We start from the raw sequence: 23,356 nt of genomic DNA, 5'->3' as shown, positions 1-23,356 counted from the left end.
TATCATCTGAGCTACCAGGGAAGCATGGGTCAGTAATATTTCATGATCCCCTGGAGGAGAGCATGGCAACGCACTCCAGTATTCTTGCCTGGAGACTCCCCATGGACAGAAGAGCCTGGTGGGTTACAGTCTTTGAAGTTGCAAAGCGTTAGACACGACTGAGCGACTGAACAGATATGGATGTACCACAATTTGTTTATCCATTGATCTCTTTATGGACATTTGTTTTTTTTTCCTTTTTTTGACTATTGCGAATAGTGCTGCTATAAACATTGATGAACACATTTTCATTTGAACACCTGTTTTTCAGTTCTTTTGGGTAAATACCTAGGAGCAGGGTTTCTGGATCATATGGTAATTTTGTGTTTAACTTTTTGAGGAATCACCAAATTGTTTTTCACAGTGGCTGTACCCACTGCAATTTTAGATTTCCACAAAATGTATAAGTGTTCTTATTTCTCTATGTCCTTGCCAACACTGATTTTTTGTTGTTGTTGCTGGTATAGTCATCATAATAGATGTCAAGAAGTAGATCACTGTAGTTTAATTTTTATTTCCTTATTGACCATTGGGGTTTTCCAAGTGGCTCAGCAGTAAAGAATCAGCCTGCAGTGCAGGAGACGCAGGTTCAATCCCTGGGTCAGGAAGATCCCCTGGAGGAGGGCATGGCAATCCACTCCAGTATTCTTGCCTGGGAATCCCATGGACAGAGGAGCCTGGTGGGCTACGGTCTATACGGTCACAAAGTCAGACAAGACTGAAGTGATTGAGCATGCACCAAAATGTTGAAAATCTTTTCATGTGCTTGTTGGCTATTTACATATCTTGTTTGGAGAAATGTTTATTCATACTCTTTGTCCAGGTTTTAATCGGGTTGTTTGTCTTTTTGTTGTTCAGTTGTAATAGTTTTTTTATAATCTAGATGTTGTCTTTGCCAGATATACAATTTGCATTTGTCCTATTTTTAGGTTGTCTTTTTTGCTCTCTTGATAACATTCTCTGATGCACAAAATATTCTAATGTTTACAAAATTCAATTTATCTAATTTTTTCTGTAGTTGCTCTTGCTTTTGGCCTCATATCTTAGGTCCTATCACCAAATCCAAGGCCATAAAGATTTACTTCTGTGTTTTCTTCCAATAGCTTTTATTTTTAGACCTTATGTTTATTTAAGTCATTGATCAATTTTGAGTTAACTTTTTATTATGGAGCATTAAGAGTCTGACTTTATTCTTTTGCATGCATTTATATACTTTCCCCATAACCTTTTGTTGAGGCTATTCTTTTCCCATTTATATTTTACAAATTCACACTTTTATTTACTTTTCAGTAAGTTTAAATCCTCGAAGGGTACAGCATCACACTGATTCTGCGTCCAGTGGTCTTAACAGGAATGTTGCTTCAGAATTTGGCACAATCCATGCCACTGTTGGCAGTGGCACCCCACTCCAGTACTCTTGCCTGGAGAATCCCATGGACGGAGGAGCCTGGTAGGCTGCAGTCCATAGCGTCGCTGAGAGTCGGACACGACTGAGCAGCTTCACTTTCACTTTTCACTTTCATGCATTGGAGAAAGAAATGGCAACCCATTCCAGTGTTCTTACCTTGAGAATCCCAGGGACGAGGGAGCCTGGTGGGCTGCCGTCTATGGGGTCCCACAGAGTCAGACACGACTGAAGCGACTTAGCAGCAGCAGCAGCAGCAGCAGCAGCAGCAGCAGCAGCCATGAACACGAGTTATCTTTCCTCTGATTACTCTGGTTTTGTTAAGTTTTCCACCAGGAGTTACTGTGTTGTTCTTTGCTTTGTGCACACAAGCACATCCCTTGCCTGGGTAGAATTCAGTTTCATCTTGAGCATATACACCTTTGATTTCCAGGAGAGCTGAGTGCTCCCTCTAGTTCCATAGACCCCACTTATAGCCAGCAAAGATGGCCTTGGGTCACACTCTTCCAGACACATTTGTCATTTTAGAAGTCCTGTTCTCAGCAGGCCTGCACAGCGTCCAAGGTGGCTAAAGAGCTCCCACTTATTGATCTTGCCACCCTTGTTGAAAGCACCTGAGTGTAGAGCTTTGGATTCATTTCTGGGCCATCTTTCCCAGTCCATTGGTCTGTAAGTCTCTTGTTATGCTAGTACTATACTGTTTTGATGACTGCAGCTTTGAAGTCAGTTTTGAAATTGCAAAATGTGAATCTACCCATTCTTTTTTCCTTTTTCAATATTGTTTGGGCTATTCAGAGCCACTAGCAATTCTGTATAGATGTGAGAATAAAGTTTCCATTTCTTAAATAAAATGAAATTTTAATAAGCATTGTGTTTAATCAGGGCTTCCCTAATAGCTCAGTTGGTAAAGAATCCACCTGCAATGCAGGAGACCCCAGTTCAATTCCTGGGTTGAGAAGATCTGCGGGAGAATGGACAGGCTACCCACTCCAGTATTCTTGGACTTCCCTGGTGGCTCAGCTGGTAAAGAACCTGCCCGCAATGTGGGAGGAGGCCTGGGTTTGATCCCTGGGTTGGGAAGATCCCTGAAGAAGGGAAAGGCTACCCACTCCAGTATTCTGGCCTGGAGAATTCAATGGACTGTAAAGTCCATGGGGTCACAAAGAGCTTAACCAGTAGAATGCTTTGGGTATACTGCTACTTTAGCAATATTAAGGCTTTCTATACATGAATGCTGAATGGCTTTTTAAAAAAAATTTAGGTCTTCTTCAATTTCTTTCAATAATGTTTTATATAGTTTTCACATGTACAAGTCTTTCAGCTATGTGGTTAACTTCATTGCTTGGTTTTCATTCTTCTGGATACTATTGTAAATAGAATTGTTTTCCTAATTTCCTCTTTGGACGGTTCACTGATGATGGATAGAGCCGCAGCTGATCCTGTGTGTTGGCTTTCTACCCTGAACTTTGCTGAGTTTGGTCATTAGCTCTTGCAGTTCTTTTTGTTGGATTCATTAGGATTTTCTGAATATGGAAACATGCCATCTGCAAATATAGTTTTAATTCTTACTTTCCAATTTGGATGTCTTTTGTTATTAATTTTTCCTGCCAAATTACTCCAACTAGGACTTCCAGTACAGTATTAAATGGGAAAAAGACCAAGATGCCCATTTTCACCATTGCTATTCAACAGTCTACTGAGAGTGATGGATTTTGCAGAACATTTTTTGTTTATTCTAATTCACAAACTAAAGCCAGTGGTTTAATAAAGACCCACTTTTTCTGAGGTTAGGTGTTTTGGCACATTTGTTGTCTGGAACATATCTAATAAAAGAAATATTGGAAAAGTCCTCTTAGGAGGAAGACAGGGACTATACAAAGCTATGTGTCTTACTTGACTAGATCTACTTTGTGATGAAAAACCATTGCCTAAGGGTCATTTCTAAAATGAGGGCTGTTGATTTAGTAAGGCTGGCATTTTCATTGCTACCTTGTGGTTCTTTCTAGTTTATAACACATCATTAATTAAAAGTGGTGGAGAGAGTAGGGAACTTCCAATAGCTGATGCTTGGAGAAATGACAATTGACAACAAGGGAGAATGGAAGAAAAGCAGAGACAGAAAGAATTTAGTGAAAGACAAGCTAAACTCTAACTACTTCAGTGACCATATCCCTGCACTAGGCCATCTGCAACTTATGACCTTGAGTTAACAGTGAGAGACCATATAACATATTCACTATGTTTATCAGAGTCTTATAAATGTGAAATTAAAATTTCTTTGGAAGGGAAAGTTTCAATTTTGTGTGATATTTCATCCCTTCTCAATATCAGGGAAATGTCATTATTAGAAATGATAAACACTCTTACACATATTTTTTAAATGAAGTATAGTTGATTTATGGCTTCCTAGGTACATTCAGAAAACTAAGATCATGGCATCTGGTCCCATCACTTCATAGGAAATAGATGGGGAAACAGTGGAAACAGTGTCAGACTTTATTTTTGGGGGCTCCAAAATCACTGCAGATGGTGACTGCAGCCATGAAATTAAAAGACGCATACTCCTTGGAAGGAAAGTTATGACCAACCTAGAGAGCATATTAAAAAGCAGAGACATTACTTTGCCAACAAAGGTCCGTCTAGTCAAAGCTATGGTTTTTCCAGTAGTCATGCATGGATGTGAGAGTTGGACTGTGAAGAAGGCTGAGTGCCGAAGAATTGATGGTTTTGAACTGTGGTGTAGAGAAGACTCTTGAGAGTCCCTTGGACTGCAAGGAGATCCAACCAGTCCATCCTAAAGGAGATCAGCCCTGGGTGTTCGTTGGAAGGAATGATGCTGAAGCTGAAACTCCAATACTTTGGCCACCTCATGTGAAGAGTTGACTCATTGGAAAAGACCCTGATGCTGGGAGGGATTGGGGGCAGAAGGAGAAGGGGACGACAGAGGATGAGATGGCTGGATGGTATCACTGACTCGATGGACGTGAATCTGAGTGAACTCCGGGAGTTGGTGATGGACAGGGAGGCCTGGTGTGCTGCTATTCACATGGATGGGGGAGCCTGGTGGACTGCCGTCTATGAGGTCGCACAGAGTTGGACACGACTGAAGCGAATTAGCAGCAGCTGCAGCAGCTGTATTCCTTGGCCAGTATAGTATATCTTTGTAGCTTATTTATTATATATATATAGTAGTATATAAAATATACCTTTGTACCTCTTAATCCTGTATCCCTATCATATCCCTCTCACCTCCGCTCTCCCACTGGTAACCACTAGTTTGTTTTCAAATGTTTTATTTTTTAGATTCCACATATAAATAATATCATATAGTATTTGTTTTTCTCTGTCTGATTTATTTCACAAAGCAAGATATCCCTAAGGTCTATTCATGTTGTTGCAAATGGAAAAATTCCATTCTTAAAGCAGTCCTTCAAGACAGAGTTCTCAGACATGTTTCTGATGAAGTGGGTAGGGAAAAGCTGTGAAACATCGCAGTAACTCCTTCTTGTGAAAATAGAGTGACAATTAAGAGCCTTCAGGGAGGTATACTGAGTATAGCTCCACAACGAGTATTTAGACCAATGGTCCTAGGTAGCTAAATCTTTGGGGTCCACATAATTATTATTCAAACCAGGACCCTTTTGAGAAAAGGATACACTGTTAATTACACCAGGTTAAAAGGTATAAATCAGTAGTGTCTTGGGAAGGCTGAGACAGCTGGTCATTCTAATGAAAATGACTTTGTATTCTTGATGTTATTATTGATTCACCATGGGAAAAATTAGTAATGAAAAAATTTTATTCTTCAAAGCTCTAAGCAGATTTTCAAAGGAGAGGAAAGTGAGGTAAGAGTCTGTTGTTATGTGGTTGCCCTTTTGGCTTTCCTACATGCTTTTCTGGAGTGGTCTATCCTGGTGATGTGAGCCGAGATGGAAGTCAACCACATCAGTTTGATACTGAGTGTGGCCAAGACAGAGCCGCGTGAGTTTGGTCCAGGCAAAGACCAGGGTGAAGGAGAGCTTGCTTCAGCCAAGATCTTTTGGGCCATTCTTATGTCCTTCTTAGACTTCATACCTAAAAAGGCAGCCTGGGACCACACTGGTCTCACCAGGGCTCATACAATGAGGAGAAGTCCTAAAATTTGGCTTAACTGAACTCAGTGATGCTGGAAAAGATTGAAGGCAGGAGGAGAAGAGGATGACAGAGGATGAGACGGATGGATGGCATCACCGACTCAATGGACATGAATTTGAGTAAACTCTGGAAGTTAGTGATGAATGGGGAGGCCTGGCGTGCTGCAGTCCATGGGGCCACAAAGAGTTGGACACGACTGAGCGACTGAACTGAACTGCACTGGGTTCCAGGGATTAGCAGGAAACAAGCAAGAAAACTCTTCTCATTGGGAAAGTTTTATTCCCTGCCATTCCCTTGATAAGTAGATTTCATAGCAAAGCAATCACCATGTAATAAAAGCTATTACATGAACATACTTAATCATGTGGATGTTATTTATGATTCCAAGGGGTAAAGGTAGAGATGGTTAAAAACCAGAAATGATTTCGTTTAGGTAAACATGGTGAAAATTACTTGCCTGACTTCAGCAAGACCTTTCATTTAATTGTCAGTCTCTATTATATGACTGTGAGTTTGTGTATCCCTCTGACGAAAACTTTCCTTTTCAGAGGAAAAGGCTGTTGAAACAATGCCAAAAATAATGGGGATCATTCTCTGAGTATCTATTATGTACAAGGTACAAGTAGTTTGCCTAGAGAAACATGGATCATTAGGCCTCCTTGCGGCTCTGTGGTAAAGAATCTGCCTGCAAAGCAGGAGATGTGGGTTGGATTCCTGGGTCGGGAAGATCCCCTGGAAAAGGGAATGGCTACTCACTCCAGTATCCTAACCTGGGAAATATCATGGACAGAGCAGCTTGGCGGGCTATGGCGTCGCAATGAATCAGACTTGATTTTGCAACTAAACAACAAATTTCAGGCAAACTCTTCAGAGTAGACTCTTTAAAGTGAAAGTGAAAGTCGCTCAGTCGTGTGTGACTATTTGCGCCCCCAGGGACTATACAGTCCATGGAGTTCTCCAGGCCACAATAATGGAGTGGGTATTCTTTCCCTTCTCCAGGGGATCTTCCCAACCCAGGGATCGAACCCAGGTCTCCCACATTGCAGGCAGATTCTTTACCAGCTGAGCCACAAGGGAAGCCCAAGAATACTGGGAGAGGTAGCCTTTCTCTTCTCCAGGGGATCTTCCCAAGCCAGGAATCGAACCAGGGACTCCTGCATTGCAGGCAGATTCTTTACCAACTGAGCTATCAGGGAAGCCCTGTAGACTCTTTATAAGCCTGCTTTGTTGATGGAGGTGGCAAAGCTTCTGCCTTTTGCCACAGTCATCCACACAAATCATGACCAGTGTGAAGAAACTGATAGTATCGTCCCTGTTCTATTGTGACACTAATTGATTCTGAGATATCTATGTAGCTCTTCTGGGGAGGTATGTGCAACATGGAGAGTACCTATCTTTTTTCCAATTGGAGTACCCACCCCACTGCAAATACTTTCATTACAACACTTTCACACATACGTTTCAATGTAGGCCTTTTGAGAAATTATATCTTACCTTCCAGAACTGTATGTGAGATTGTAATATATTTCCAAATGTTTAGTATCAACAAGATTTTGTGAATGCTGGCATCCCAGAAACTCAAAGAACATTAATAATGACAAAGGAGGCCTCTGAAATGGCCTTTTGTAGGTTCTCCTTTCTCTTCATGTTCAAAACTATTAAAAGTGGGGTGCTCTGGAGTTAGTCTACTTGGATGCAAAGGTTGGTATTCCATCACTTACCAGTTGTGTGACCTTGAGCAAGTTAATTAGCTTCTCCGTACCTCAGTTTCCTCTTGGAAAAATAAGTATAATAATAATGCCTATCTTTGTGGTGATGCATTTTTTAAATTTATTTTTTAAGATTTCTTTTTCTTATGTGGACCATTTAAAAAATCTTTATTGAACGTGTTACAATATTGCTTCTGCTGTTTATGTTCTAGTGTTTTGGCCACGAGTCATGTGGGATCCTAGCTTGACCAGGGATTGAACCCACACCCCCTGTATTAGAAGGCAAAGTCTTAACCACTGGACCACCAGGGAAGTCCCTGTAGTGATATATTTTAAACCACCCATTATCTGTTTTTTAATTAGACTGAGTCTACAATTCCAACTAAAGACATGGAAATAAAAGAAAATTTCTACTCTTTTTGGAGTGGTAGGGGAAAGCCACAACTGAAGTATTCTAGGAGAAGATTGGCTATGTCTCATGATTACTTTTGCATAAAAAAAAATAATGAGCCTCAAGGTCTTGAGAAGAGAGAAATGGTGTCTTTATATCCTGACGTCTCTCTCCTGGGCAACTTGATGTCTCAGCTTCAGTTACAACGTTTGGATTAGACTGTAGTCAATCTGGGGCTTCCCTCGTGGCACAGTAGAAAACAGTCTGTCTGGAATGCAGGAGATTCAGGAGACACGGGTTTGAGCCCTGGGTCGGGAAGATCCCCTGGAAGAGGGCATGGCAACCCATTCCAGTATTCCTGCCTGGAGAATCCTGTGGGCAGAGGAACTGGGTGGGCTACAGTCAACTGAAGCTATTGAGCACACACACTTGTAGTCAATGTGGCTAAAATACTATGACCCAGAGCTAAGAGGACAGCTAACCGACTGGAGGCATTCCTATCTGTTTGTTGATAAAGGAAACAGTTCTCATCTGATGATAAGGAAATAATTAGCAAGAATTTGTGCTATGAAGTTGATGGAATGAAAAGTGTCATTCTTGATGGAAGCTTGTTGGATTAAGACACTGAATCCCTATTTATTTTGTGTCTTCATCTGCCAGTCCACAATGGTGGCCGTTTATGGTGTTTATAAGAGCCAGGCCAGTATAAAGAACCATTCCTTTAATTCAATCCTCTGGAGCAAATATTTGAGAACCCCAGGCTTCTGATATAAAAGGAGATAATCTGCTGGCAAATGCCTGGCCTGGACAATTTACCTAAACTGTAACTTGTTTCCCTGGGTGATTGACATCTGCTTAAAATATTATGTGCAGCTTAGCCTCAGAATTTTTCCTTTTCTGTCTTCTGTCCCCCGCTTTTTTTTTACATTTGAATGAAAACTCGATGTTATGGCAGAAACAAACCATTGTGCTTATGATTACGAAGCACAAAAGCATCTAGAAAAGTACCTACTGACCATTTACCCATGAATCATGACTAATAGTTATCTAAATGGAATGAAGGGTAATGACTTCAAGAAGTTCATAGGAAAAAAGTGCTCAGTGTTTCATAACAGTAACAATTGAAGGGTTATTTCCTCTCTTTTATAGAGCCTTTAATCTCAAAACGCTTAGCAAAAGCTCTTTTATATATTAAAATTTTTTTTTCTTTCTTTCTTATTTAATTGAAGTATAGTTGATTTGCAGTGTGTTATTTTCAAGTATACAGCAGAGTGATTCAGTTATATATATACTTATATGTATGCATATATGTATATATATTTATATTATTTTTCATATTCTTTCCCCTTATAGATTATTGCAAGGTATTAATTGTAGTCCCCTGTACTAACACAATACTAATTTCCCTTGTTGCTTATCTATTTTATATTTAGTTGGAATAATTCTTTTTGACAAGTCTTAACAATACCATCCTCAGAAGTATATTATGGAGAAGTGACAAGAATAAGCTTGAAGTTGACCAAATTCCTCAAAAGAGATAATTTTTAAATTCATAACTCTAGTCTGTAATGTAGTGATGTCAAGAACTCTTTCCCACTCTGTTGCCAACGGCACCTGGATTATAGGCTTTTGTGAAAATACTTTCCAAATGTTCAACCTCAGGACATGTTTCTTGTCTTTGATTTTAGTTTTTAATATAGTTAGAGAAGACAGAGATCTCTGATAGAGGCTGTCCTTTCATTATACTTCGGAATGAAAAAAGATAAAAATGGTAGATATTTCTTTCATTGATGCAGTCATCTCTTGAGCTTAATATTTGGTGTCAGGGGAAGATGAATTCCTCAATCTCATTCTGACTTGAAGGTTCAATGAAGTGAAGTACCTAAGTGTAATAAGCTCACACAGGGACCAAAATGCTTGGCTTTTCCCACCACCCCGTGGATGGGTGAAAGGACTTCGTCTCGCTGAAAATCCTACCTCCCATGCTTACAGACCTGGAGGGCCAAGAGGCACAGAGTGCATTTCCTTCATTTTCTGTGGATAACTAAGCTATCAAACCAAATCAAATCCAATGTACTTTTAATCTTAGACATTATTTCTGGGTTATCATTTCATTTCTCAGTATATAGAATGGCTCAGCATGTTTGAAGCTATGACATTACCTTGGTTCAAAAATAACCTTCTGAATTCATTATCTTGCTCTTATTTCACAGGCAGGATTTGAGAAAAAAAGTCATTTGATATATTTTTATTCTATCTTTTAATTCTAATAAGCAACAAAAATATATAGTAGTGAAGACAAAAAATCCTTAAGTCTGTTTGACAGTACACATCAATCCTTGAATTCATAGAACACCTCCCTCCCAATTTGATGGTCTCAGGAGAATTGCATGATCTTCAGATATTCAGAGAGACAGGAGCTAAAGGATCATCTGACTTCAAATCCCAAACCTGACAGCTGCTTGCATCTGTCGTGTTAAATACAGTTCAGCATCTTCGCCTGACTCAATGCTGTCACACTAACCAAGTCCTCACACACAGGTGTGGGTGGTGCAGAATGACAAGATCATATTATTTAATAGACTCATAAAGTCAACTAAAAATAACGAAGCTTCACTTTTGATATTATTCTTCTTTTTGTTTTGTTTAGGGTTCAGATGGATGTTGGTCAACATGCAATATATACCACTTGGGTGGGGCTTACATTTCAGGAAAGGGGCTAATTATCTGAAGTGATCTGTTACTTTGAAATATTGGTATGAGAGAGATTTGTGTAGAGGTTCAACTTTTTGTAGAGACAACAAGATATCCTGTTTAACCAACTATAAATGATATCTCGAAGAGAAACATTATAGGTTTACAACACATGCATTCGACTCTACAGTGATGTAGTAGAATGCATTTGTTCATAATTCTTGTTTCCACCAGTCCTGCCTTATTTTACTCTAGCATACATCATGAATTAAAAGATATATCAGGATCATGGAGCCAGGAATGGACGCCTTAGGATGCTTTCTCAGGTGTCTTTGTTTTATTGACGTTGCCACTACTGTTAGCTTTCACCTGATGTCATACAAAGCTTATCTGTTATCTGCACAGAGTTGTTTAACTTTTGGTGTCTCCTTAGGTAGTTGTTTCTTCCAGAAGTCAAAATTTCCCTTCTACTTAAATGCTGACTGACTTTAAGGTACACAGCCTTGAACATGAGCCCTGAACGTCTCTAAAGCAAGGCTTTCTGTCCAACTCAAAGGCCAGTATTGTACCTTTGTAAAAGCACAGTTGTCATTAGAGTTGTTTTTCTTGTTTTTTTTTTTTTCTCTTTTTTTTTCCTTTTTTTTTTCTTTTTTTTTTTCCTTTTTTTTTTTTCTTCTTGTTGTTTTGATTCTGTTGCCATTTATGATTAGAGAAATATATGACTTAAGTCGTTGGATTGGTTTTAAATAATCATTAACGATAAATGCATCTATCCTCAAATGCGCATTGTATTTGCTCAAATAATAGACTATTTTTGGAATTCCCTTGAGAGGGTTTATTGCTCACACGAGAGAATGAGTCATTGCTTTACTTCAAAGGTTCGGTCTCTGGTTGTCCCACCCGCTTTCCCGTGTCATTCACCTGACCTTCACCCCACCTTATCCTGCTTTTTCAGCCACTTTAGTTGACTGTTCATGAGTCTGAGTAAGTGGGCTCTCTCTCTGGACCCCTTGCTGCTAGCTGCTAAGTCGCTTCAGTCGTGTCCGACTCTGTGCAACCCCGTAGATGGAAGCCCACCAGGCTCCACCATCCTTGGGATTCTCCAGGCAAGAATACTGGAGTGGGTTGCAATTTTCTTCTCCAATGCATGAACGTGAAAAGTGAAAGTGAAGTTGCTCGGTCGTGTCTGACTCTTTGCGACCCCATGGACTGCAGCCCACCAGACTCCTCCATCCATGGGATTTTCCAGGCAAGAGTACTGGAGTGGGTTGCCATTGCCTTCTCCCTCTGGACCCCTTAAGCATCTACAAACAAAAACTGCCTGGGAACTAGAGCAATCTTTCCCTAAAATTCCCCTCAAATCAAAGATCCAACAGAATGATTCTTCTCCATCAATCAAATTATTTTCTGAACTCAGTTTGTCTACACATCCTTGATTTCCTAAATACCACAATTTCTTTCCAGCAGCTTCATCTCCCATGGTTCACCCACCCAGAGAGGTGATACAGATTTATGCCTCTATTTACAATTCTTCCTATCTTCTTCAGAAAAGTGGTAGGGTTTCTCAGTCTCTATCATTACTTGATTAACACCACACTGAGTACTTACACTTTATACAGGCTTGCTCTTCTGCTGTGTCCTGAACTTTCTCATTGACATCCCTAAATATTATATAGTAGTTACCATCAATGTATAATAATGTTAATTAGCAATAATAATTGCGATTCTTGGAACCATTTTTCCCCATCCCATGTCCCTTATATACAGAATTAATGAGATTTTTTAAAGGTAAAAGTATTTGAAGGGCTTTCATATAGTTAAGCTTCATGGGGAACGTCTACTTGTCTTACGCATTTAAAGGTTGTCCCAAGATGTTATTTCCTTGAGGCTGATAGTTGTGTCTGCTTTTCTACACCATTGTATTTCCTTGCTTAGAACAGTTATAGGTACACAGTAAGTTCTCAATGACTATGCAGTCTGCTCTTTAGCTACTCTGAGAAGCTTGAAGATATTATTGATGGTGCTGGTTTATGAATCCAAGCATGGGAGAGTAGGCATTCTGCCCCAGTAACTGAGTAAATGGGATCCTAAAATCATGTTGGCCACACCACACCCCAAACAAGTCAGGTCAAAATCTGTCTAATGCATTTGCACAATGAGAGGTAAATTGGGAGGCTTTGGTTTCTAGGACATGTTAACGGGATGCAGGTTTAAAATTTGGCCCAGAACAACATTAAATGCCTTTGGATATCACATCCTGGCCAAATATTTGGGAAAATAGAAGAAAAAGTTTTCTTCCTGTTTATGACCATATAACCAGTTAGATGAAAAGAATGATGCTGTTTTTCGGCTCCATTTTAAGAATTATATTTGTTACTGTGCACTATATATTTTCTGACAGGTGAAAGTCGAGGGACCAGAAGTCATGAGCTTAAACAGCACAATGGTCTGGATGAGGCTCAAGCAGAGGGGATGCAACCTCAGTTCCTGGCTGGAAATTAATGAAGAACAGCTGCTTTCCAATATGCCTGATGACTATTCCAGTCTGTGTAATAAAGCATTGGCAAATGCCGGCCAGGGGAGGGTACCAGGATCATAAAACCATGGTACCAAGATAGGCCTTGTGTCTTGTTTTGTATTTTTAATTACTTTCATCACTTCGCCTGAAGCTGAAGCTCCACCCTTTGGCCATTTGATGTGAAGAACTGATTCATTAGAAAAGATCCTGATGCTGGGAAAGATTGAAGGCAGGAGGAGAAGGAGACGACAGAGGATGAGATGGTTGGATGGCATCACTGACTCAATGGACATGAGTTTGAGCAAGCTCCGGGAACTGGTGATGGACAGGGAAGCCTGGCACGCTGTAGTCCGTGGGGTCGCAGAGTTGGACACAACTGAGTGACTGAACTGAACTGAAGATAGGCCTTGTGTCTTGTTTGTATTTTTAATCACTTTTAAAAGATTTACTAGCGTATCGAAGAGTATTCACCCTGTGAAGGGGCTTAGTACACATCCACTGATATTCATTTTGTGAAGACATTCAGTGTTGGTAAATTCCATGAGCTGCTAGCACTGAATAGCTCATTGGAAACAGAGCCAGCGTTTCCCCACTTTACTATTACCTATTTCTTTCTGTAATGTCTCCTCTATGAACGTCATTGATCCAGGCTCTAAGACGAAAGACTTATTTCTGCAGTGCAATCTACAGAAGCTATGTTGGAAAAACCAGGGTGAGGCCAAATTCTTCCTGCTGAGGGATTTTGCCCCGGAAGCCTTGCCCTTTACAAATGCCACAATGAGCCTTTGTGGCATTCCTTGGGGAAATGATCAAGATGCTCATTTCCATTTCTGGGCTACTGTGGTGCTTCGGGTGCCCTGACAGAGTGAAGAGGAGATTTGGGTTGAAGAGTTCAATTATTTTTTGCTCAAGCCTTGACGTGGTGTCAATGCGCCAGGAACAAACAGCACCATTTGTCGGCTGTACTATGAAGATTTCTTTAGGGCATTCGGAAAATGGATTGGAAAAACTGGAATCAGACATAAAGCAACAAAAGGTCCGTATCAATGTGCAGAGAAATTGTATAATGTTTCTGGAAGCAACTGTTTGAGCTTTTATATAGTCCTCTAGCCTTGAAAATTCCCAGTTCAAACTCCAGGCAAAATCAATCCCTTACATATTCCTACACCTATATATTATTGTAGAAATAACTAACCCCCTCCACATTTCCAGTTATTTTTATGTAATAGTAAATGCACATTTTTTGTACATTAAAAAATAAACTATTTTCTTTTTACAGTTGAAGTATAGTTGATTTACAATGTTTTAGTTGTACAGTGAACTGACTCAGTTATATATATATGTATATATTCTTCAGATTCTTTTCCATTATAGGTTATTATAAGATATTGAATACAGTTCCCTGTACTATACAGTAGATCCTAATTGTTTATCTGCTTTGCATATAGGAGTGTGTATCTGTTAATCCCAACTTCCTGATATATTCCTCCCTCCTCCCCAAAAGTGAACTTTTAAATGGTGTTACAAAAATAGAAAAAGATACATATCAATTGTCATAAGGTGAACAGAAATTACCAATGCCATCTAGGCCAAGATTGAGAACATTACTGGCAACCCAGGAGCCCTCCTCAAGACACTTTCCCCCCAAAACTGTCCTTTTGAAGTAAGTATCCTTACTTCAATCACTGGTTGCTAGCTTTGTAAATTTTTGAACTTTCTGTAAATGAACTTGTATGGTAGGTATGATACACCTCTAGTGTCTGGTATCTTTGATCCAACAATTGTCTGTCCTATGGGAGTCATTTTTTGTTACCTATAGCCAGGTTGTTCACTCTCATTGCCAAGAGCATGCCATTATTTGAAAACACCATCGTCCGTTTACTGTTGGCGGACTTTAGAGTTGTTTCCAGCTTCCGTTGACTAAGCAGAGCACTTCTATGAGCATGCAAGCATCTTTTGATACACATATGTGCTCAGTTTCTTCTAGGGATACGCTTAGGAGTGGAATATCTCGTCATAGGAACCTGTGTTCAGCTTCAGGGGATATGGCTAAACTGTTTTCAATTGATTGTACTAATTTACATGATCACAGCAGTCTATGGTGAATCCATTTGCTTAATATCCTCGCCTGAAGGAGACATGGGTTCAGTCCCCAATCTGGGAAGATCCTACATGCCATAGAGCAGCTAAGTCCATGCCCCACAGCTAATGAAGCCTGTGCGCCCGAGAGCCTGTGTCCACAACAAGAGAAGCACGGCAGTGAGAAGCCCATACACCGTAAGGAAGGGTAGACCCTGCTTGCCTCAACGAGGGAAAAGCCTGTGCAGCAGCCAAGAGCCGGCACAGCCCAAAATAAACTAGTCGCTCCGTCATGTCCAACTCTCTGGGACCCCATGGACTGTAGCCCGCCAGGCTCCTCTGTCCGTGGGATTTCCCAGGCAAGAGTACTGGAGTGGGGTGCCATTTCCTTCTCCAGGGGATCTTCCCCACCCAGGGAGTGAACTCAGCTCCCTTGCATTGCAGGCAGATTCTTTACCATATGAGCCACCAGGGAAGCCCCCAAAGGCGGATTCTTTATCATCTAAGCCACCAGGGAAGCTCAAAAATAAATGAATAAATAAAACTGTTTTTAAAAAAATCAAGTGACATATTACACTGGTAAATACGTGGGTTATTTTCAAATATCTTTTGACTCTGATTTCTAACATAATTCCATAGTGTTAAGAGAACAGACTCTATGATTTCAATACCTTTAGACCATGAAATTTTTGCAGTTTGTTTTATGTCCTTGGATATGTTCCAGTGGCTCCTAGTTTATAGTCTATGGGAATTGGAATAGAATTTGTATGCTATTGTGCAAATTGTATAAATCTTAATTATGTTCAATTGGTTCACAGTGCTTTTCAGTCCTACTATATCCTACTTCTCTATACATTCATTCTATTACTTTTTGAGAGTTTGACATTGAAACTCTGACTAAAAATCTTAATTTATCTACTTAAAAAATAATTATAATATCTAGTGGAACTCTATGTAACCTTGTCCTGCATTTTCCAACTCTCCTATAAATGTGTCATCATACTTTCATAATTAAAAAAAATAAAAAATTTGAAAAAAAAATCAAGTGACAGTATTTTCACTCTCTATTCTGTGACATAGGTCTATTGATTTATCGCTGAATCTTTTTCTGGATTGTTCCTGGATCTTTGCATTTCCACATAAATTTTAAGTCAGATTGTGATTTTCATAAAAATTTTGTGATATAGATTTATTTGGGAATCACTGACGTCTTTATAAGGCTGAGTTGAGTTTTTCAATTCATGGGCATGGCATGGTTGTCCTCTAAATTAGATTTTAGTAGATTTCTCTCAATAGTTGTAATTTTCAGTGTAGAAGTCTTATAAATCTTTTTCAGATTTATTTCTTGTTTTTTTTTTTTCTTTAGTATACTAGCTGAAAACTCCAATTGTTTGAATAGAAGTGATCATAGTGGCATAGTTATTTTATTATCTGTCTCAGAGGAAGATTTTTTCATATTCACCATTAGATATATTGTTTGTTGTAAAGCTTATTGGGTACTCTATATCAGGATAAAGAAATTCTTTTCTATGTTTCCTCAAAGATTTTTTGTTAATATAAGTGTTGAATTCTACCAAATGCATTTGTGCATTTATTGATGTGATCATATGATATTTCTGTTTTCCTATTATGGGGTGAATTAAATCAATTGATTTTTTAAAATGTTAAGCTAATATTGAAGTCCATTCCTGGAATCAAGCCAATTGGTTGTATCCATTGTTATTTTTAATATAGTGTTGGATTTGATATGTGAGTGTTTGATGAGTACTTTCCATAGTCAACATCTTTCAGCCAAAGACCACCAGGAACACACTTAAAGCTGAACAATATAGGTTTAGGGCTCGTTGGAATGAGGGAAACTGAACACAATGGAAATAATTTTATCTCAATAAGAGGGAGTTAAGCATTTATTTCTTTGGAGGGAATGATGCTGAAGCTGAAACTCCAGTACTTTGGCCACCTCATGAGAAGAGTTGACTCATTGGAAAAGACTCTGCTGCTGGGAGGGATTGGGGGCAGGAGGAGAAGGGGACGACAGAGGATGAGATGGCTGGATGGCATCACGGACTCGATGGACGTGAGTCTGAGTGAACTCTGGGAGTTAGTGATGGACAGGGAGGCCTGGTGTGCTGCAATTCATGGGGTTGCAGGGAGTTGGACATGACTGAGCGACTGAACTGAACTGAACTGAACTGAATAATTTATTATTAGATTCAATGTTTTCAGGGAGGGTTTAAGGAAGTAAAACTTTTCTCTAATCATGCTGTCAAGAAGCGAGAGGCAGGGATTCCCTGGTGGCTCAGTGGTAAAGAATCTACTTGCCACTGCGGACCCAGGTTCGATTCCTGGTCTGGGAAGATCCCACAAGCCGAGGAGCAACTAAACTCGTGCACCACAACTATTGAGCCTGTTCTCTAGAACCTGCAAGCTGCACCTTGAGAGCATGGGCTGCAACTCGTGAGGCTCGCGCATCTGAGGGCCTGTGCTCAGCAGCAAGAGAAGGCAGCACAGTGAGAAACCCAGGCGCTGCAACTCCAGAGAACTGCCTGGTCGCTGCCCAGAGAAAAGCCCATGCAGAAACAGGCACCCAGCACAGCCAAAATTACATGAGTAAATAAAATTATGTTAAAAAAAAAGAAGCAGTGGGGCAATTCTATAATTGGGGGTCTTAATAAATCTTATCTATAGTGCAGGAGGAATGCCAGGAGGCTGTTAAGACAGTGAGTGAGTTCGTGTTAGTCACTCAGTCTTGCTGGACTCTGAGGTGGGTTCATATTTAGTTGTTTTTATGGTTTGAACAATGGATTTGGTTCAGTCTGTGTTCAGGCAAGATCATCTCAGTCTGTCTTGATCTACCTGTAGTTACAGAGCAAGTGTACCTGACCTTGGTGTTCGTGGAATGGTTTCTGTTCAACAGGATAAAACCAAGGCCTGGCTGGTAGGAGCAGCCAGCTCCCAGCTAGTGTCAGAGCCTGCTTTTCTCTTTCTCACATCTGTGCTTGTAAGAGAAACTGGTGTGCAGTAATGTTCTTCTTTTTCCTTTTTTTTTTTTTTTTTTTGGAAGTTCTTCTCAGATTTTGGTCTTCCCTAGTGGCTCAGATAGTAAAGACTCGACCTGCCAATGCAGGTTCAATCTCTGGGTTGGGAAGATCCCCTGGGGAAGGAAATGGCAACCCACTCCAGTATTCTTGCCTGGAGAATCCCATGGACAGAGAAGCCTGATGGGCTACAGTCCATGGGGTTGCAAAGAGTTGGACACTGCTGAGCGATTAACACTTTCAGATTTTGTCATGTTCTCTTTGGATGTTGGTATCAGGTGTATCCTAATGTGAATCAGGAGGTGTAGTTTCTTTTTCTATTCTGTAGAAAAGTCTGTTCATTATTGGCATTAATTATACTCTGAACATCTGGAGAACACCCAATGGCGAAGTTGTCTGAGCCTTGACAAACACTCTCTCCTTGACCGAAGTTTAGTCAGGCTCCTCTGAGTCCTTTCTCACCCAGGCCTTCACCTTGGGGGCCAGCTTGGCTTGGCCTGCATAGCCCAGTTATACCACAAATCTGGCTACGTTAAGTTAGAAAGACTCCCTATCCTTAATATCTGCTCATTCTTGCATGATGTCAGTGAGAATCCTGTTAAGTTGGTTTGGCAGGTACCTCCCCCTGCCCACCCCAAACTTTCCATCTACTGAAAGGTCTACTTTCCATCCACTCATTCTGCTTGTTGGCTAAACCCCCAGCTATCTTTTCTGTATGAAGAATTGAGCCCAATTCTAAACTGAGCTGCCTTTTCCCTGATTGCAATCATTTTTGAATAAAATCTGTTTTTACTGCTTTTACTACTGTGTGACTCTAATTTTCTCTCACAGCCTGGAGATATCTTCATGGAGTTACTATTATGATTAAACTTTCAATTTCTTTTTTTTTCAGGCAAGTCTTTATTGGGCTCCTGCACTGGCTGTAGGAGGGAGCAAAAACAAGTAACAGATCCTTTTGCTCACTCGGAGTGGGGGCAAGCTGGTTCCTTAAATGGGGTGAGGTAGAGTGTGTCCAGGGATCAGGTTGGAGGAGCAGTTTAGGTGGTTTGCCCACTCCTTTGTACACTTTAATTTCTTTATTAGATATATCATTATTCAGATTTTCTACTTATTTTAGTGTCACATTCAGGGTTTTTTAAAAAGGAATCTGTCTTTTCATCTGTATTTTCAAAGTATAGTTTTGGAATAAATTTTGTAAGATTGCTTTAAGATCTTTACATACCTATAAGATTGGCAATCATATCCCTTTTCCTGTTTTATCTTTATATTTTGTAGCATTTCTTTTTCTTTTAATCAGTCTTGTTAGACATTTGATTTTGCTGATAGTATCATGTTTAAATCTCCACAAGACATTACTAAAAGATGGCTTAATGCTCAACATTCAGAGAGCAAAAATCATGGCATCCGGTCCCATCACTTCATGGCAAATAGATGGAGAAACAGTGGAAACAGTGACAGACTTTATTTGCTTGGGCTCCAAAATCACTGCAGATGGTGTCGTGTCTGCAGCCATGAAATTAAAAGACACTTGCTCCTTGGAAGAAAAGCTATGACCAACCTAGATAGCATATTGAAAAGCAGAGACATTACTTGGCCAACAAAGATCTGTATAGTCAAAGCTATGGTTTTTCCAGTAGTCAAGTATGGATGTGAGAGTTGGACCATTAAGAAAGCTAAACACCAAAGAATTGATGCTTTTGAATTGTGGTGTTGGAGAAGACTCTTGAGAGTCCCTTGGGCTGCAAGGAGCTCAAACCAGTCAATCCTGAAGGAAATAAGTCCTGAAGATTCACTGGAAGGACTGATGCTAAAGCTGAAGCTCCAGTACTTTGGCCCCATGATGTGAAGAGCTGACTCATTTGAAAAGAACCTGATGCTGGGAAAGATTGAAGGCGGGAGGAAAATGGGATGACAGAGGATGAGGTGTTTGGATGGGATCACCAGCTGGATGGACTTGAGTTTGAGCAAGCTCCAGGAGTTGGTGATGGACAGGGAAGTCTGGCATGCTGCAGTCCATGGGGCTGCAGAGAGTTGGACACAACTGAGTAACTGAACAGAACTGAATTGAATATACATTTCTTATTATCCCTACATGTTCCATGTGGCACTAGTGGCAAAGAACCCACCTGACAACGCAGGAGACATAAAAGATGCTGCTTTGATCCCTGGGTCAGAACGATTCCCTAGAGGAGGACATGGCAACCCACTCCAGTATTCTTGCCTGGAGAGTCCCATGGACAGAGAAGCCTGGTGGGCTACTGTTGCAAAGAGTCAGACACTACCGAAACAACTTAGCACGCATGCATTGTTGTGTCCTGGTCTTCTGCTTGATATACTGGGGATACACTGCTTGATATACTGGGGAAAACCATTGCTGAATGTTGGATTCATTCCTTTCTCTTTGCTACTTTGGGTTCTCAAGGCCTCTTGTGTAGCCTCAGAGCCCATTCACTCTTCCTGGCTCTGAACAATTGCTTAAAGCTCTGTTGCCTTCTCTACCCCAGCCTGCTATGGATGCCAGAAATCCCTTCAATAAAGAACAGATTCTGTAGGTAGAGGAAGTTTAAACTTTTCAAAACTCTGAGAACGCAGGGGAACATGCTGACCCTGGTGAGTGACAGATAGCAGATTCTCCCTTATGAGCAGAGTTAGGTGCGGGAGAGATAGGCTATGGCAGAGAGAAAGAGGCCAATCACGTGTCTGACAGTGGGCACTGGCAAGGGATCCTTTTACTGCTACAATAACCAGAGGCACCAGGAGCCTTGATTGTCCTTTTTCCTCTTTTCCCATTGGAGTATAATTGCTTCACAATATTGAGTTAGTTTCTGCTGTACAACAACGTGAACCAGCCATATGTAGTATACATACATCCCCTCCGTCAACCTTCCCTCCCAACTTCCGTCCCCATCCCTCCCCTCTAGGTTGCCCCCCAGCACTGATCTGAGCCCCCTGTGCTATACAGCAGCTTTCCACTGGCTTTCTAGTTGACTCTATCTTACTATGGCAGTGTATATATGTCAGTTCCAATCTCCGAGTCCGTCCCGCCCTCCCCTCCCCTGCCCACCTTGCCTACATGTCCATTCTCCACGTCCGCATCTCTAATCTTGCCTTGCAAATATTACTCAGCCATAAAAATGAACGAAACTGGATCATTTGAAGTCATGTGGATGAAGCTAGAGTCTGTCATTCAGAGTGAAGTAAGTCAGAAAGAGAAAAACAAATATATCAGTTCAGTTCAGTTCAGTTGCTCAGTCGTGTCCGCCTCTTCGCCATCCCATGGACTGCAGCACACCAGACCTACCTGTCCACCACCAACTCCCGGAGTTTACTCAAACCCATGTCCATTGAGTCAGTGATGCCATCCAACCATCTCATCCTCTGTCATCCCCTTCTCCTCCTGCCTTCAATCTTTCCCAGCATTAGGGTCTTTTCAAATGAGTCAGCTCTTCACATCAGGTGGCCAAAATATTGGGGTTTCAGCTTCAACATCAGTCCTTCCAATGAACACTCAGGACTGATCTCCTTATATTAATGTGTATATGTGGAACCTAGAAAAATGGTGCACATGAACCACTTTGCAGGCTTGACTGTCTCAGTCACCGACTCAGACCCCTAGTCCTCTGGGAGATGGGTAACTGAAAGGATGTTACCAACTCACTTTCCAATCATCTAACCCCTGTGTCACCATCTCCCTGGTTATGGTTGTGGCCCAGGGGAAGTCATGTGGCAGGAAAAACAACCCCATTTCATGCTCTATCGCTGGGATTTTATTTTACTAATAGTCTGTAGGGGGCGCAGGCCTTCTGAGAATTTGATTACTGTGGAGGCATGGTGTGCTTCTCATGTATAAATATTCTTTCCTCATCTGTTGTCTGTTTGCGTATGGGGTTCTATAAATACATTAATTGGTGCCACTTTTAACTGTCACCGCTGTCCCTTTTTTTGACAAGCGTATATTAAACTCTCTTATGATGGAGCAAAATAAAACCACCCAGCCATAGGGGTCTATTTTGGCAGAAGAGGAATGCAACAGAAAGAAAATTTGTAGTCTTCTGTGGTAGAGAAAGGACTGTTAAACTCATCGGTGATAGCTTGCATGAAAAATTTAGAATAAAATTCTTAGATGTGGATTAAAGATAGAAAAAAAAAAAAGAAAACAACTCTGCAGGATATGACTGAAATAAAGCAGGTAAAGTGAAATTATCAGAACAGCTGTCACTTAGGAAATGGGTGACAATTTCAGCTTCATCTGAACATTCATCAAGTCATACTTATATTAGATGGCTTCGGTTTTGGTAGTGTTTCAGAAACCATATTCCATATGTGTTCCTTTCTGATTTGAAAGGCTGTAACCATTTAACGATGGAAAGCCAGCTAACACAAACCTCAATTTCTCTTTGTGCGCGTATGTTTTTTATTTTATTATTATTATTGGGCCATGCCGTGTGCCATGTGAAATCTTAGTTCCCCTACCAGGGATCAAACCAATGCTCCCTGCTGTGGAAGCGCAGAGTTCTAACTGCTGGACCATCAGGGAACTCCACAAGCATCAATTTCAAGTATCTTTTCAGCTTGATAGAAGTTGGGATTGTATAAAATAGAGTATATTCTTAATAACTCCCATCTACACGACATTTAAGGACATAGTAGAAAATCATTTTAAAGGTCTGCTACTCTGTGCTCTAATGGGTACAAAATCAATGTCTTGGGATTTTTCAACTGACTAAAAGTTAGGGCGTAATGGGGCCCTTTATGTCCCTATGAACTTAGATCAATGCCATACCAGAGCAACTGACTGCTGTATCAGTCAGGATTCAGCAGACAAACAGAACCAGTGACAGCGATCTGGCACGTCTGACGTCACTAAGGCAGGCATTAAGAACTGTCTGGAATCTCCCAGGCAGGAACTAATGTTTCAATCTACAGATGAAACTTCTTCTTCCACCAAGTAACCTCAGTTTTGCACTTAAAGCCTTCAGTGATTGTGCCTAGTCATTCTCTTGTGCCCAACTCTTTGCAACCCCGTGCACTGTAGCCCACCAGGCTCCTCTGTCCATGGAATTCCCCAGGCAAGAATACTGGAGTGGGTTGCCATTTCCTCCTGCAGGGAATCTTCCCAGCCCAAGAACTGAACCTGTGTCTTCTGAGTCTCCTGCATTGGCAGGTGGATTCTTTATCATCGAGCCACCAATCACATTATCAAGGGTAATCTCCTTTCTTCAAAGTGAATTGACTACAGATGTTAGTCACATCTACAAAATACTTTCACCTTGATTAGTGTTTGAGTAACTGGGTATTGTAGCCTTGCCATGTTGACACTTGAGCCTAATCATCACAACTGGTCATGAA

General features: G+C 40.7%; 1 pseudogene; it reads right to left on the bottom strand.

The window, feature by feature from the left end:
* Nucleotides 1-1,334: 1,334 nt before the first annotated feature.
* LOC106991651 (large ribosomal subunit protein eL33-like) lies at nucleotides 1,335-1,967 on the bottom strand (annotated as a pseudogene).
* Nucleotides 1,968-23,356: the final 21,389 nt, after the last annotated feature.

Source organism: Ovis aries, chromosome 16 (assembly GCF_016772045.2).
Source record: "Ovis aries strain OAR_USU_Benz2616 breed Rambouillet chromosome 16, ARS-UI_Ramb_v3.0, whole genome shotgun sequence".
In the NCBI taxonomy this organism is placed as follows: Eukaryota; Metazoa; Chordata; class Mammalia; order Artiodactyla; family Bovidae; genus Ovis; species Ovis aries.
Note: the sequence above shows the minus strand (reverse complement) of the source record. Positions and strands in the feature narration are given on the sequence as shown.